Below are 15,814 nucleotides of genomic sequence, written 5' to 3' on the forward strand. Positions count from 1 at the left end.
CGTCGACTGTGCGACTTTCCAATAAAAATGTTTATCGAAAGAGAAACTTTCTTCTTTTGTCTTCTCGATCGTTGAAGCATTTTGCGAATGATACGTTCTTTCAAATGATGGAATAATGGATAAAAGCACGATCAAATTTTAGAAAATTTAAAGAATTCAGTAAATTTGTTATTTTTTTAATGTTTTACGATTCTATTTTTAATTCTCCTTTGATTCAACGATAGGCTTCAGATTCCACTCGAAAAGAATTAAATTTTTCAAAGAGAAAGAAATAATAATCGAAGAGGACAAAGGCTATAAAGAATAAGAAACATTAATTCTCTTTGCTGCCTTTATCTCAACGTAGAAAAAGAAAAGATCGGAAAAATTGGAAAACTACTCAATACCGATAAAAAATAAATCAGACGTGTATAAAGTCAAAAAAGAATTTAATAAAATCTTAAAGTCTTCGCGTAATCAACTTAATTTTTATAATTTTTATAACATAATTATCAATATAAAAAAATTATTAGAAAAATTCAGATTGTAGCAATAAACTGTTTCCTCAACAGAATCGAAGCATATACGCTTTAATACACTTCGTGGCATATCGCATTAAAGAATATTTTTGATAAGAACACGGCCGCGATAAAGCGGAAATTACGGACGTTAATCGAGAAAAAATGGAACGAGGAACGGTATATTATCCGCTTTAACGTGCCTTTAACCTTTTCCTTCGCGCACCAATATTTTGTTTCATGAACCGCGAATAAGTCGAGCTCGCTTTGAATTTTCCGATATTTGCGATAATTCAACCGAAATGATCTCATGATCGTCGTTTCCTTAATTATTTCCTCCGTGAGTGACCCGCATTAAAAGCTCGTTGATCCAACCCAGTGCATTAAACCTATATACTAAGTCTTTAATAATTGTTGGTGAAATTTATTTACAAATAAGTATCGAACGAAAATAAAAAAGAGAAGATGACATAAAAAGAGTTGAGGATGGCATTTGGGTTACAAGTTATTTAAGAAGATGAATTCAATTAGATTGATTGATGAAATGGAAAGACAACGAATCGAATAGATAGGATATTACTTCCATCCTTGGAAAGAAGTATTAGATCACTGATGGATCAAACTCTCGAAGAGAAAATTAGAAATTTATACGCCCATACTCTGTGAATAATTCGCAAACAAAGAAGAATGATTCTCGAATGGTGGAATCGGCCACTAATGGAAAAAATTAATTGGTTAAAATTTTGAACAAGGTTACTTTCAAGTAATATATTTAAAATGCTCGAATAAAATTTACTCGTCGATCGTTTCGGCCCTACGATTAATCGCGATTATTCGATACTTTTTATTCGATAATAAATTATTCAAAGTACCTCTGGTCAAAGTAACTTTATTTCTTAACTTCAACCGTTAAAATTTTCCCCAAATGAAACGAACGAAATGAACGATTCGGTTGAAACGCGAATATATTAAATAATATATATTCGCGTTATTTTACTTTTTAACGAACAATTTAAATATTGTCCCGTATCGATCGCGATACTCGAACTCGTGAATATCGATATATCATACGATATTTGCAACATTATCGTCCAAATCGAAATTCTATCGAAGAAGGATCGCGAAACGAAGATGAATGCAAGACGCAAAAAAATGGGAGGGAGAGGAAGAATAGGTCCGCATCTGCGGTCCGCCGTGAATTTCTCCCGGTTTCACGCGTTCTCCGCAAAATGGACGGAACGCCGGAGGACACTCGAGCGCGCATTCACCGATTTCCGACCCTCCTCTCTGCCCATTTCCTTCCCGAACCGGCAGCACGCGTGTATTCTCCCGATTCCCTCGGCTCCAAGAGTAGATGATCGAACGGAGAAGAGGCGGCAGTGTATCCTCGAGAGGCGTGAAATGCTCTTCGATCCATACCGCGTTCCTCGATCTTTCCCCAAATCCGGCGTATCAAATTTAAACGGAGTCTCTTCAAACCCACTCTCGACAAATCGTCCCGGCCCCGTCGTTGGAAATCGGCGTGCAACGAGCCTCTCTCGCGCAGCTGCCGCAAAAGCCCTTTCTTCACCGCCTCGACGTCCTACACACTTTTCTTTCACACCGTGTAAATACACGAGAAAAGGATGTTCGAGTGGAGCGAAATCCACTGACTCGCCGGTTTCGTCGATAATCAATTTCCACTGGATCCCAATTGTCCTTGAAGCTGAGATTTTAAAAGGGGGTGCGGAAAGGGCAGGAGTATCTCTGGAATAATTTGAATTTAAAAATTTGAAATTACGAAAAGGAGGATCTTTGGGTGTCGTCTCGCGCGAGAGGAAGAAAGAGATGGCGCGATTGATCGAGAGATCGTTCTTCGTAAGGGAGGGGGAGGAGGGAAAAATGGGGAAATTGGAAGGAAACACGATCCATCAATGACCCTGCGCGGACAAATTTGTTTTCAAACCGTGTTACGAGGCTACCCTCGTCTCCCCAATTTGTCAGAAAAGCAACGAGACATCGCGGCCACCGACAAAGCTGAATTGTCGGGAACGAACGAACGAACGACTTTGCTCTCGCACAGTGGCAAAACATAGGGCCAGGAGTTTCGAAGCGAGTGGGAGCGTTCGTTGAAGAGAGGTTTTTCGAGGGAAGAATTGGAATGGTTAATGGTTTCGCTGACTGGGTAGTGGCTGGTGACACCTGGTGGATACCTGAACACCGCGGGGTGTGACGTAATTTACCTGGTCGCCCTGTTATACGCGCTCTAACCCTCTTCGTTCTTTCTTTTTTTTTTTTTTCATCAGCGTGACCGACACAACTCTTGGAAAAACTTAAAATATATTATCCGATGGATATAAAAAAAAGAAAAAAAAAACCTTGTCGTTTAATCTTCCTTTGCCACTTTTCAACTTCCTTAACCCCTAAACCCACTTGACACGAATCGAGAATCAATTACTATCTATTTTCGTACAAGTGTCGCAATAAGAAACGAAAGATTAAATATTTAATAAACCGAAATCGTTTATTGCCCCCAAAAACGGCGCGATAACTCACCGTAAACATCATCGGTATTCCATTATACCCGATAAATCTGTATCTCGATTAAATTTAATCCCATTGAGCACCTGTGTGCAGCCTCGTAAACCTAGAATTACCCGTTGGACTCCTTTGGGTTTTACGACTTTCATAGGCGAAGTGGCAGCTGACCTGACCCACTTAATTATTCGTACGCTCGTGAAATCGTGAACATGATGCGGCAAATAGCCCGACGTGCCAGATCGGCTCGGTCACGAAACGTGTTCTTCGAGATCGGTGATCTGACCGAGCGTATATACGAAACGATAAATCCCCCACTTTCGACCCATCTCGCCTCTAATGAGCACGCGAAAAAATAAATTGCCTTACCCCTTTGATCGATTCTTATGGCGTAATACCAGTGTCACGGATTTCATTATTAATAGACCTGAGCGATCATGTTCGAACGATGTATTTAAAAGTGGACGAAATTCATTTTCGAATTTATAAAAAAAAATTAATCGTTTCGATGTATAATAACCGTACGTTAAAACTCTTTTACATTAAATAAAATACGCGTATATAGAGAGAGAGAAGTAATCGATAATTGACCGATTTCAATAGTTGAGAAATATTCTGTAAATTTCATTAAAATTTATTAAAAAGCATTTAAATTTCGATTTTATAATACATGACATGTCAAAACATCTATTTTAATTTTAATCGTTACAAATTATTATTTTTTTTTTCTTTTTTGGAATTTAAACTTTAAAATCAAGTAATTACTTCATGTTAGAATTACATTCACAAATGTAATTTGTCAATGATTTGTCAATGATTTTTTATATGTTCCACGTCGTTCTATAGAGTTGAATATATAATAAAAAATAGAAACTTTCTACTTTATTTCACTGCCATATTCGATTCGCAAAACTTTGCAAAACTATACTTATAAAATTACTTTATTGTTTACAGCCGTGCCATGATACGTACAAACACAACCGAACACTCATCACTTAACTTCTTCAATATAAAAAGTATTATTTTCTATAAAAAAAAAAAATTAAATCTCCTTAATATAAGCTGAAAAAAAATAATTTTGTCCAGGCCCTATCTTTCGAACCAATGTGGGACGCAATTGATTCGAGCAATTACCGACGAGATCGAGAGTCGAGATGACGAGAATACAAGTGTTGCAGTCGCTTATTAGTTTCGCCGTTCCCTACATAGGAAGGAAAATCTCGTTGGGACGGGAGAGGGAGGGAGGTCAGGGTGTGTAACAGCCGAGCAAAGAACACGGGCCATCGAGTTCCCGATGGTATCTTTATAGTGTATTATTGCATTAAGCACTTCTGTACACAGCCAAGGGTATCCATCGTGGATGGATAACAATGGGAGCACCCACGGGCCCCAGGTTCGACCATGCTGCCGAGGCATTATCGACGCATAATGGGTCGTGTCTTCTCGATCAAACGCGCGTCCACAATTTTTGCCAGCGATACGTACACAACACGTGAAAGAAACGTGTGTATCGCAGTCGGTTACTTTTCACTTCGGCTCATCGCGGTACCACGGTTCACTCGAGACCCTTTATGCCTATAATATCAGGTCACGGATCATCCGTGTTATTTGTGTGTTTATCGAACGGAGAATTATTACAACCCCTCCACGACCCCTCCGCTCCGAATATTAGATCGGACTGTAAAGGCCGTTAAACGATATTTGAAATATTGCCATATCGATTTTAATATCTCCTGCTTGCGCTTATTTACAATTTTCTTTCTCTCTTTTTTTTTTTTTTTTTTAAATTACACGTACACGTTTGGATACGCGTGTATATTATTTCAATCGAAACATTATGAAGATCGCGCGTGCAATAAGGTGTTTAAAATTATAGTTTAACGTATTCGCATAAAAAGTAATATCTTTTACGATAAAAGAGCAATGAAAAGAATAGAGAGCTATGTATAGGAAAGCGAGCGTGGTAAAATGCAACGGCCTTATTAACGAGTTGCAGGCCACCGTTTTCGATTTCGTTTACTTAGGCTCGCATGAGAGTTTCATTTCGCTCCTTATGGACGAAGGAAGAGAAAAAAATGATAATCGACGGGCTGGAAGGATGAGCATCATAACTTTGATCTGTGTTTATTCGAGCGAATGAACCGTTCGCACAATGGCCGCTCGTTTAAACGAGCCATTAAACGATCGTTCCTCGATTTCTCCGCGAGATCGAGCAGTTGTTTGCGCACAAACGTCGCGGAATAATATGCGCTAAAATTTGCGTCAAATTTTTCTACAAATCCTCGTCGAAAGTATCGAATTTTTATAGATATATTTTTATAGATATATTAGATATATTCGCGAATCGTGCTCTAGCGAGTAATCTCTCTCTCGATTTATCATTTCTCTGCCCGATTAAGAACAGGAACTCGTAAATATTTCAAATGCTTCAATGTGGAACGTGTACTCGCGTGTTCCTCCGCCATTTTTCCTCTCTGACAGTGCTTCCACTGCTTCTTAATAACGAATTTTTCAATTTGACATCTCTTCGAAACACGCTTGTGGCGGCTCGAAACAATGCTTATTCTCGCCTAATGTAAAATATTAATCGATGAAATTACGGTAGAGTGAACCATCCGTTTTTCAAAACGATACCGTCTATTTTCCCTTCTTTTTAACGAAAAATAATCCAGCAGCGGACGTGCAATTTTTCCAACTGTCAATCCGTTCCTTTTCGCCGTTCCTTTTCCTTTCTCCTTAAAGAGAGAAAAGGCGAAAGGTTCCCTCTGCGGTTGACTCTCGAAAATTGACCAATCGTTTCTATCCACCACCAATCTTCGATCCTCTTTGCGATCCTTCGAACGAATCGCTATCGTTGTCGAGATCGCGTTAGACAAAGATCGCAAAATGTACAAAGACGAAACTAGTTTTTCAATCTTTTCCAGAGACAAATGGAGACAAATCCTCCACTTTTAAATCGGTCCCTTCCAATCCCAAATCTCACGTCCCATTCCCAGTTATTATACGTTATATCCGCGTTTCTAATTCTTCTCGAAAAAAACCGCTTCCGCTTAATCCACGAACTCGAAAAGGAAGAGGAGGAGGAGGGGGAGGAAACACACTGTTAATCTCGTGCGCACTCACGAATGGATGGTTGATCACAGCCTGGAGGAAAGCGTGGTTGAGCGTAACGACACGTAAAACCGCACACACGCGCGCGCGTTTGTGGACACGCGGTGACAGTAGGACGAGGAATCGGCAGTGCACGAGTCGAAATGAGAAAAGGTCGGTCGTACGCCCCCCTTTAATCCGTTTAACGCGGCCAATCGGGTAACCTTGTACACACCACGACGACATGGAAATGTAAATACGAGGAAGGATCTCTCGAAAGGGTCGACGTCAAATATCTACGGGCGTGAACTTGAGAACTCCCGTGGTGGCTGGTTGGCATGGAAAAGCTGACCCTCTCGTCGCCACCACCATTTTATTGGGTTACGTCTGTACTCAAGAAGCTACGTTTAACTGCATTTCGCGAGTAGTCGAGGGGGAGGGGGGTTGTGTCGTTCGAAAGAGACGCGATGGCCACTTAAAAAAGTTACAACTTCGATGAATTAAATTTTATATAATTTTTGGCGTCTTGGAAAGTTCGTTATACGATCCATCATCGAGGAATTTTCTCGCTCCACGTTTTTTTTCTTTTTTCCCCCTTTAGATGCCACGTCTCTCAATTTGATTGTACGTAAAAGATACTCGGGACAAAAATATCCCGCATATTTAAAAGTTTAATTTTCTCGTTATAATGGAGTGGAGAAGCAGTCAAAGGATCATAAAGGGTTTGCCAGAAATATATTTTAACATTTATTGTACAAGTATATACTTTTAATTTTACGAGGGAAGAGTAGCATAGAAAAAAGATACTAATAAGAGAACGGTTCGTCCCTTTTGCCTTATATCGAATACTTGAATATCTGTATTCATAAATCATCGCAGATTGTTATCGAGTTCGTAATAGGAGAAAAATCTACAAGATATTTCACGTACATTTCTCTATGCGTAATCAAGGAAAATTATCATTTAAATATTTATCCCATAGATAAACGCGTCTGTAAAATTTCCGTACTCCGAGAGGATTAAACAAGTTAAATTAAAACCGATCCACGAGAAGGATAAAAGAATCCCCCGAGGGATCGAAGTTAATTCATCGGATTTCATATATCTTTCGATTCGTATCAATCCGTATCGATTTAACGAGACGTTTAAAAAGCGACCACTATCCCACTACGGCGAAAAAGAAGCAGGATCAAGCGATGGTCAGAATTTTTTCTCAGTTTTTTCATTTTCGATTTCTTCGATTTCCATCTCAACGAAAAATTAAACCGTCCAATTACGAAATAATCGAATAATTCGAACGAACGATTCGTTATATCGTGAAGCAATTCTTCTCGACATCGATTAAACTCGAGAATGCTCGTACACGGTTCGCAGAAAGGTGAATTGGCTCGATGCATATTCGTCTCGTTTGCATAAAAGAGAAAGAGAGAGAGAGAGAGAGAGAGGCACTTGGGCTTTAACGGTTCACTTGCCAGGTCGAATCGTCGGAATCGAACCCTCAAACGCGGTGTACCCCCATCCGTAAACACACGTCACATGTAACAATGCTGTTAAAAGACGCGGAGACGGAAAGGGGCGACCGTTAATTAAGTGGACTCCTCGACTTCGAGTGAAAAGAAAATCGGGCGATCAGTCTCCGCTCGAGGTACCTGGCTCGTCGTTAATTCATACCGCCACGGCATTTACTCGAGTGATTCACGAGTGCCACTTACACGCGATGCGGAAGAATCGCGGATGAACGTCGATGCCGCGAATTCCAGCTGGGCTAGCTGGCCAAACACGTTTCTCCTACGATACACGTACACGCCACGGATATCGATTCGACGAGACCCTACCTTTCGAAGTAATTTCGAAGAATGGAAGGACACGTTATACAAACTCCCTCTTTGTCGTATTAAATTAACCGCGTAAATAAGAATGTGCCTCGAGGAAATCAGACCCTTTTCTCTTTCCGCCATTGTTCCATTGTACTGTTCCACGGATGGGAAAGGCTTGCTTCGCAACAAATAGCACACTCGTACGAAAGAAATTTTCTCTCGTTGATTTTGGGGAGAGTGACCTTCGAAAAATCTGTCGATCGAAAATTTGTTGGATTAATAATCTTGTTACGTATATTACATCACGATACGAGCATATGCGAAATCGTACGATTCAAAAAACAAAGGTGTCTTTAAGACGAGATTTAAGGAGGTCTTAAGCCGTTTTCTTTAAGTTGAATTTGGTGGAAAGGCGCGCGACCTTGCGAGACAACCTTCCGACCCCACGAGCCGAGGGAAATAGGTCGATCGACCATCGTTTCGCCGGTAGACCCGGGCCTCCTCCCGTCTTAGCTACGCGATAAGCTATCAGGAGCAAAGCAATCTACGATAAACAGTGGGGCTATGAGGAGGCGGCATGTATACGCGACACCAAATAACCCCTAAACGACGATAGAACAGAAACGAGTTCGAGATGTTAAAAAGGAAATTATTAAATTTTTGCGATTGTCTAATATCACGAAAATCGAGAGATGAAAAGTTGTCCTTACAAATTTCTAATATCCGAGCTTTTAAGTAAACTTGGATCGTTTTCTATTCTTCGTTCACTCTAAACTCGTTTTGTATCGAACGATTCAAATTTTGCACTTTCGCCAACATATTTTCTTCAATAAATAGAAATCGTACGCGTTTATCCCCGAGGAAATCATAAAGTTTGGGGAGGAATTTCGCGGAAAAAACAGTTTACAAGCGGCGGCGGCGGATCGCGAAATTATCGATCGTCACCATTTTCGAACTTGTGTCGAAATAATGGCACTTCCATCGTGCTGTAAATCACGCGTGCCTCCAGCTTTGTCCCCTTTGCGGGGAACGAATAGCCGGCGATATAATACTGTCTTCCAGCGCGATTAATAAACAGGATACGAGAAACGTTTGGGGTGGTTAAAGCATACGAACAAAGGAAATGCGAGACTAACGAACGTAGAGTAGTGGACCATTGTTCGTTTGTTTGTTTACGTGATTGCTTCTGATTGTTTTTTTTTTCCAAAAATTTGGAATAAACGTAGTCCATCGAGTGGAGGATGTAAGAGAGAAGGTAAAATTTTCGGAAAATCCGGCACACGTGTTCCGCGTGTTCGAAGAAAGAAAAATTCGCAGAATTCGTGACGAGAGCGAGATGCACCGGATGAAATGGATCAAAAATCGAATTTAAAGTTTAATCAAATCTCCAAGTTGACGGGTATATGTTCCACTCGAATGCGCTTTTCAACCGCCACGATTATTATCTCGTGCCTCGTTTCTTCACGAGGTGAACACTCGTGGACAACATCGACGAGATTTTTTTCCCAAGGAACTCGAATGTTTCTCGCGAAAGAGAGGAAAAGAGAATGGAGGCGGAGTAGAGGCGAGGCTTCGAGAGGCGTGATTATTATCTGGGAATTATTATCAGTGGCAGCCAAGCTTTGAATGGAAAGTGGGGGAAAAAAAAAAAAAAGAAAAGAAAAGAAAAAAGAACAAAAAGTCAAGAAGAGAAGCGTAATTGTATGGGCGTCGTGACGTTTGAGGCTGCGGTCGTGGTTTTATTTTCGAGAAAGATGAATTCAACGGATGGTCCTGAGCTAATTAAATTGCCTCTCCGGTTTCGCGGGAAAGGAACGACCAAATAAACGGGAATAAAAAAAATAAACAAAATCATGCCTCTGGTCGATGCTTTCAAACCCAGCCCCCAGTTCAAACTTAACACGCAATTGGACCAAAAACTTTTTTTTCAACTACCGAGTTAACATTGCCATTTTCAACTTTTAATTAGGACTTTAATGGGGAGAGAAAAAAAAAAAAAAAAAAGAAAAGAAAAGAAATCGAGCTACTTTCGCTTATATATCGACCTTATTAAATCTTTAACTCGCATTAAAACTCACTTATTCGAATCTATTAATAATATCTATAGAAATAAAAAAAAAATAGGTTTGATTGCCGGCAATTGTACGTTGCAATCCTTAACCAATTAACTCTTGTCTCGAGGATGGCGCATTTGGTCGATACAACGGCTCGATTGGTCACGCCAGCGGATAAAATTAGCATAGGCATAAGTGGGCACGATTTTTTATAGCATCGGTTAACGCATCGTGCAACCCTCTGCACTGTCGAACCTCATTGTCCCGCTATTATGTCACCGTCGAAGAGGGACGTTAATTCGGCGTCGAAGGGTAGCTAATGTTATGCAAATCTCTCATTAACGGGCCGTCATTTGAAACACGACGACGTTTTCAACGTTTGTCCGTTCCAGCGACGCGAATGCCTCGTTTAATTAATCTCGAAACGATTTAAACGTTATAACGATTTTCGCCACCGCGAATAATAATTACGACACGAGGGCGATCGATTATTCGTTGATTCATTCTTCGACCGATCCCGGCTACTCGTCATTTCTTCAAGAAAGAAAAAATGAAACGCGACTCGACGCGTTTGAACTTTACAACAATGAAATCACATCGATCGATTAATTAATACACGGCATCGACATCGATACACGGAGAAGATATTATCCCGATATTAACGATCATTCCGCCCGATAACGATCATTATTATCGCATTGTCTAAGTACCGGCGGCTTGTCAAGCGTGTCACCACTAATTGTCGCTTTCGTATGCCCGAAATGTTCCCCGCTAATTGCATTCCTTACTCAATTTCCATTACAGAATGGCTCCTCCGCTGACGCGTATCTGGACACGAGGACTGACAACTTTACAAGTGATTCTCGGTACCGGTTCCAGCCTTCGATCGAGAGATACCGTTGGGTTACCAGGAAGGTGTAGGTAGGCTAAGTGGTGTCTTCTNTTCCGCTGACGCGTATCTGGACACGAGGATTGACAACTTTACAAGTGATTCTCGGTACCGGTTCCAGCCTTCGATCGAGAGATACCGTTGGGTTACCAGGAAGGTGTAGGTAGGCTAAGTGGTGTCTTCTCGTGTGCCCCATTGTTGTTGAAACGGTTAAGTTAATCCCGCTGCTCGATCGTGCCGATAAACCGGAGGGGGGAGGAGGGTTAAATAAGGATTAGCGCGGTGACTCGACGAGATTTAAGGACAGGTTGTTCCCTGTCTTCGAGCCTGGAACGGAACCCGATCAACCGAGCTGTCCTCCGAGCTTTTTTCTCCAAATCGTGCATCTCGATCAAATTTCCGATTCGGGAATCATCGCGTGAAAAACCCTCCCTCCAGCCGAGGGAAGAGCGCCGGGTAGATCGGTATCTGAACCTGTTAAAGTGACGTTAAAAGGTGGTCACTCGTTAAGAGAGAGATAGAGAGAGTGACCGTCGGATCGGAACGAGTTTTCTCGCCTCCCGAGAGGTTATAAAACTTGCGTCACTGTAATTTTATCTCTCGAATTTCTCACAGTTCATCTCGGAAATCGATACTCGGACTGGATACAGTCTAGAAACAATCTTCGGCATGGTGGATACTTCCTCTATTATTTCTATTCTACGCGAAGAGAGCGAAAGAAGGAATGGCGAATCGATGGAGATCGATCCAGAGAAAATTCAACGAAGCTCTCATTTCTCTCAGGATAGTAGTAGTAGTAGTAGTCCTCTTCTCATAGGTATTGTATCTGTAGATTTCTCGATTGCCTCTCTATCGGGATCGAGACAACTACGGATTCAGCGGAGTCTCTGGTTGGATTAGATTCTGCCTCGGCCGGGCGAGGCGGTGTGTAATCATGGAACGACTACAAATCTCCCGACCCCTTCGTGACCAGCTGTACACGGGTTGCTGGGTCGGGTTCGTAGCCTGTTCAGAAAAGGGTGTTCTCGCGTTGGTTCGTCATCACGGTGGCCACGCACAATACACGCGCGTTTTTTTCCTTTTTTCTTTTTTTTTTTTTTTTGTGTCATCACCGCGAGTGACACAACGAGAGAATGTTCTTTCACGAAAGGGGAGATGGAAATTAAGTGGCTATTTCATGGTGCTAATTATGACAAATAGGGCAGAGTTTACGATCTCGCTATTAATCTCGAAACGGAGTTCCGTTTCTCTTCGTTTCGTTTCGCAATCGTTACAACCGATTCGACCTAGTTTCTTAAGAAATTGAAGCATCGAACAGTTCCCACCAATGTTTCATCCAATCTTGTTCGATTAAATAGGGAATATCGCGATAACGATGGAATCGAAAGTGAAAAAAAAGAAAAAGAACGAGGTACATCTTAAAGATAGATCTTAATCAAATTATTCGATATTCAATTATCAATTTTATTCCGATGAATTTTATAAGAATGATCTAACTGACAATGATGTATCGATTAGTGTAAAAAAGATTATCGGACACTTGATACGTGCGATTATCGACACGCGTGATATAAAACGCGCTGCAAGTATATTTTTACTCGAAAGTTCATTGCACCGTTACTCGTTGCTAAGCGCATCAGAATATCTTCTCGAATTTGAAAAGATCCGCGCTTCGTACTTTCATTCACGACTTTCTCTTTATTTTTACGCCTAATCTTCGTGTACGAAAAGATTAATCAATCGAATATACGTGTATACGAAATATTAACAAATAATACGGAACGGACGATCGGTAGAAACGTTAATTATAATATTAATCAAATAATTGTTACGATATTACGATTCGATGTTTCATTTATATATACACATATACACGCATAGGTATCTACGTTTAACCGCAGAGAAATTGAAATTACACGTCAAAGCTGCGATTTTAATTACGATGATTAAAAGATCGATCGATGCAGAGAGTTCATTTCATAACTCGAAACACCACAATCAACGTTGAGATTAATTTAATCTTCAAACCGCGAAATTGTGTTACGGGAACCGGTTACATGCCGTAATAAGTGAGACTTTTCACAACAGGCTCAGTGGTCTAGGGGTATGATTCTCGCTTTGGGTGCGAGAGGTCCCGGGTTCAAATCCCGGCTGAGCCCGTTTTTTTTTTCTCCTCCCCTTTCATTCGACGATGTATTTTTTTTTTTTTTTTTTTTCTGATGCTATCCCTTCCGCCAAACGTAATACGATTACATTTTATACGAATTAAAAGTACAAGTTTTTTTTTTTTTACGGTCAAAGAGTACGTTAAAAAAGTCACGCGAATGAATTTTCATTATTTCCATCAAGTTGGCTCGTGCTTTTAATTTAACATGGATTGTTTTGCGACCATTCTCAAATTGAATTATTTCACATTCGAATCGTGCGAATGTTAAATAAAGAGGAGAAAAAAAAGGAAACGGAAGAATAATTTATTTAATAATTATTTTTTTTATTAAAAATATAAATTAGTTTTAAAAATATTTGTTCTCTACGTATACTCGCGAAATTACGTATATATATATAAATATGCAAAATTGCATCCGTCTCTCCGCATACGTTACATTTATTACGCATAAAATTTAGACGCGTCGAGCATTCGTAACAATTTACGAATATTTCGCGTATCATTGCGTACAAACCAACCACGATGAGACTCGTAAACAATTACGAACAGTCTGCCTCGTATATCATCCGTTACGGCAGATTCTCATTTGCATTTCTACAATTTTATTATTTCATTATCCCGTAACTTTCAAACACTCATCTCCAGACCAGGGATATATATATATATATATATATATATATATACGTACGAACCGTTTGTGCATCTATTTCTACTTACGATTAAAATGAAAAAGGATGAGACGTCTCGTTTACATCCTCTCTTCCTAGAGGATAGAATTTCTATTCGAGTTTCTCGTGTAGACACAAAGCGGATCGTAACAAACGGAATCGAAAGGACGAATTTCAAAAGAAACAAATGGAAATATTACGTCGATCCTTATATTATTACAAACGATCTTTAAACATGAGTTGAATTCGAATCTGAAACCTCGAAAATTCAAAATTTATTCTCCTTCTTTTTTTTTCTTTTACTTAATATTTATATATTTTTCTAAGAATTAAAATGCGAATTAAATTTTCATTTCTATTTTTTTTTTTTCCTTTTTTTCTCTTCAAACTCGCCGCAATGATCTTTTCTTCCTATTTTTCCTTTCCATTTTCGTGGAATTGACACCGTTAACTCTTCGAAGCCAGGATGATCGTCACGCTCGGCCACGTTTTACGGTTGTAAATCGAATCGACGAAGCTTAATTTCCTGAAAGTTGCGTGGCAGAATTAGACGAAGGCAGATGCGTGGGACACGCGTGCGTGGTTCACGGTTTAATAAGAAAATCAAACGGCGCTCGAGGAGAGCGATAAGGCACCTGCCACGTGTAACGATCCCCTAATGACTCGTCGGAATCGTGTCTCTATTATTCTTCTCTAGAAACCGGAGGGAAACCGGGTCACCTTCCAAAACTTGATGCTTTTCCACGGATCCCCGCTTATTGAACAAATTCTCTCTCTCTCTCTCTCTCTCGTAGATGAAATTCCTCTCCGCTAATAATAATAACAGAAAAGTAGAATAACATTGTTATAACTGGGGCGAACGATTAATTATCAACTCGGATAAAAGATAAACGTCGACGATTTAGGAGGATGATTATCCAATGCTTCTTTTTCAATTCGAATCGAAATTGGTTTGCATCGACGACAAGTTGCCGCGTATGCCTCGCCTCGCCTCGAATTGAACGTCATCGAGGTGTGTAGAGTTTTTTAAATCGAATTCAGGTAAAAGATTCGCCCGTGTCGCGTTGTTGTGGGCGGTGCAGCGGAATTATTCTCGTGTCATTGGTCGAGGACAGTGCGCGTAGCTGCGGTGGCTTACGTTGTTGGCGAGTGCAGTCGATCGGACAATGCGGCCGCCTCACAATGAGAAAGCTGCGCCGTTCGTCTCCACGTTTCCCTGAAACGTTTAGACGTTTTGTGCACCGTGATCGTCGTAAGGCGGCGAAATGCCTTCCTCAAGACGGAGGGGACAAAATGGAGCGCGCGTGAGCGCGCCAACCATCCATAATAATTCGTTCTTTGTAAAGATTCGTATTCGTTCACTCGTGAGACGTGACACGAGTTTTAATCCAGATCTGGTAAAAAATAACGTCGACGAAAGAAGAACTTTTCGTTACTCGACGTCGCGGATAGGAAGGAAATCGAGTTTAACGACAATAAATATTTTAACGATTTTCTCAAGAAAGGAAGAGAGAAATGATTTCGTCGTTGGCTACGTTGTATACGCTTCGAAAATGATAAAAATCCGCCCGAGATACGAGGCATTAATCCTCGTATAATCCTCGTATAATCCCGGGTTCAGGTATTCAAAATTCGGTATCAGGCTCGCGTCGAATAAATTCCAAAGTGAGCGCAAACAACGCGAGCGCCCGTTATTCCAGAACGGGTGGAATTCTGTCCGCGTGTCGCGGAGAAGAAGCGCGCCCTTTGTGGGGAAGAAAAAATTCGTTACGGCACTCGTGGCGCGACAACGTTAAAAAGGGATTCCCTGCATTCACCGTTGAAACCGCGCGCCTCGCCATTGTCCCCCCGCAATGGCAAACACGAGAAAACGGTTTCAACTTTCGAGTGCCCGCACCGAGCCGAGCCGTGGCCGTCGCTTCTACTCTCTCGTCTCGTCACCACCACCCGGAGTGCTTCCCCCTTCGACGAGAGCAACCCCCGCCATTCCGCTACTCGAGTGCTGTCGCGCTCACTCTTTTCAACTTTGATCGAGCGCCTCTTCACCGCGCATAAGATGAAATGAATTAGCGCTCCGGAACCGGAAAGCCTCGCTTCACCCTCCTCTCCTTCCTT

General features: G+C 41.0%; 1 non-coding gene across 1 annotated transcript; it reads left to right on the top strand.

The window, feature by feature from the left end:
• The first annotated feature begins 12,951 nt into the window (after positions 1–12,951).
• Trnap-ugg lies at positions 12,952–13,023 on the top strand. Its single transcript has one exon. It is a non-coding gene; the product is annotated as a tRNA-Pro (tRNA).
• The last annotated feature ends 2,791 nt before the right edge of the window (positions 13,024–15,814 follow it).

The sequence above is a fragment of the Apis laboriosa genome, unplaced genomic scaffold (assembly GCF_014066325.1).
Source record: "Apis laboriosa isolate Shangri-la unplaced genomic scaffold, ASM1406632v1 scaffold11_cov152, whole genome shotgun sequence".
NCBI lineage: Eukaryota > Metazoa > Arthropoda > Insecta > Hymenoptera > Apidae > Apis > Apis laboriosa.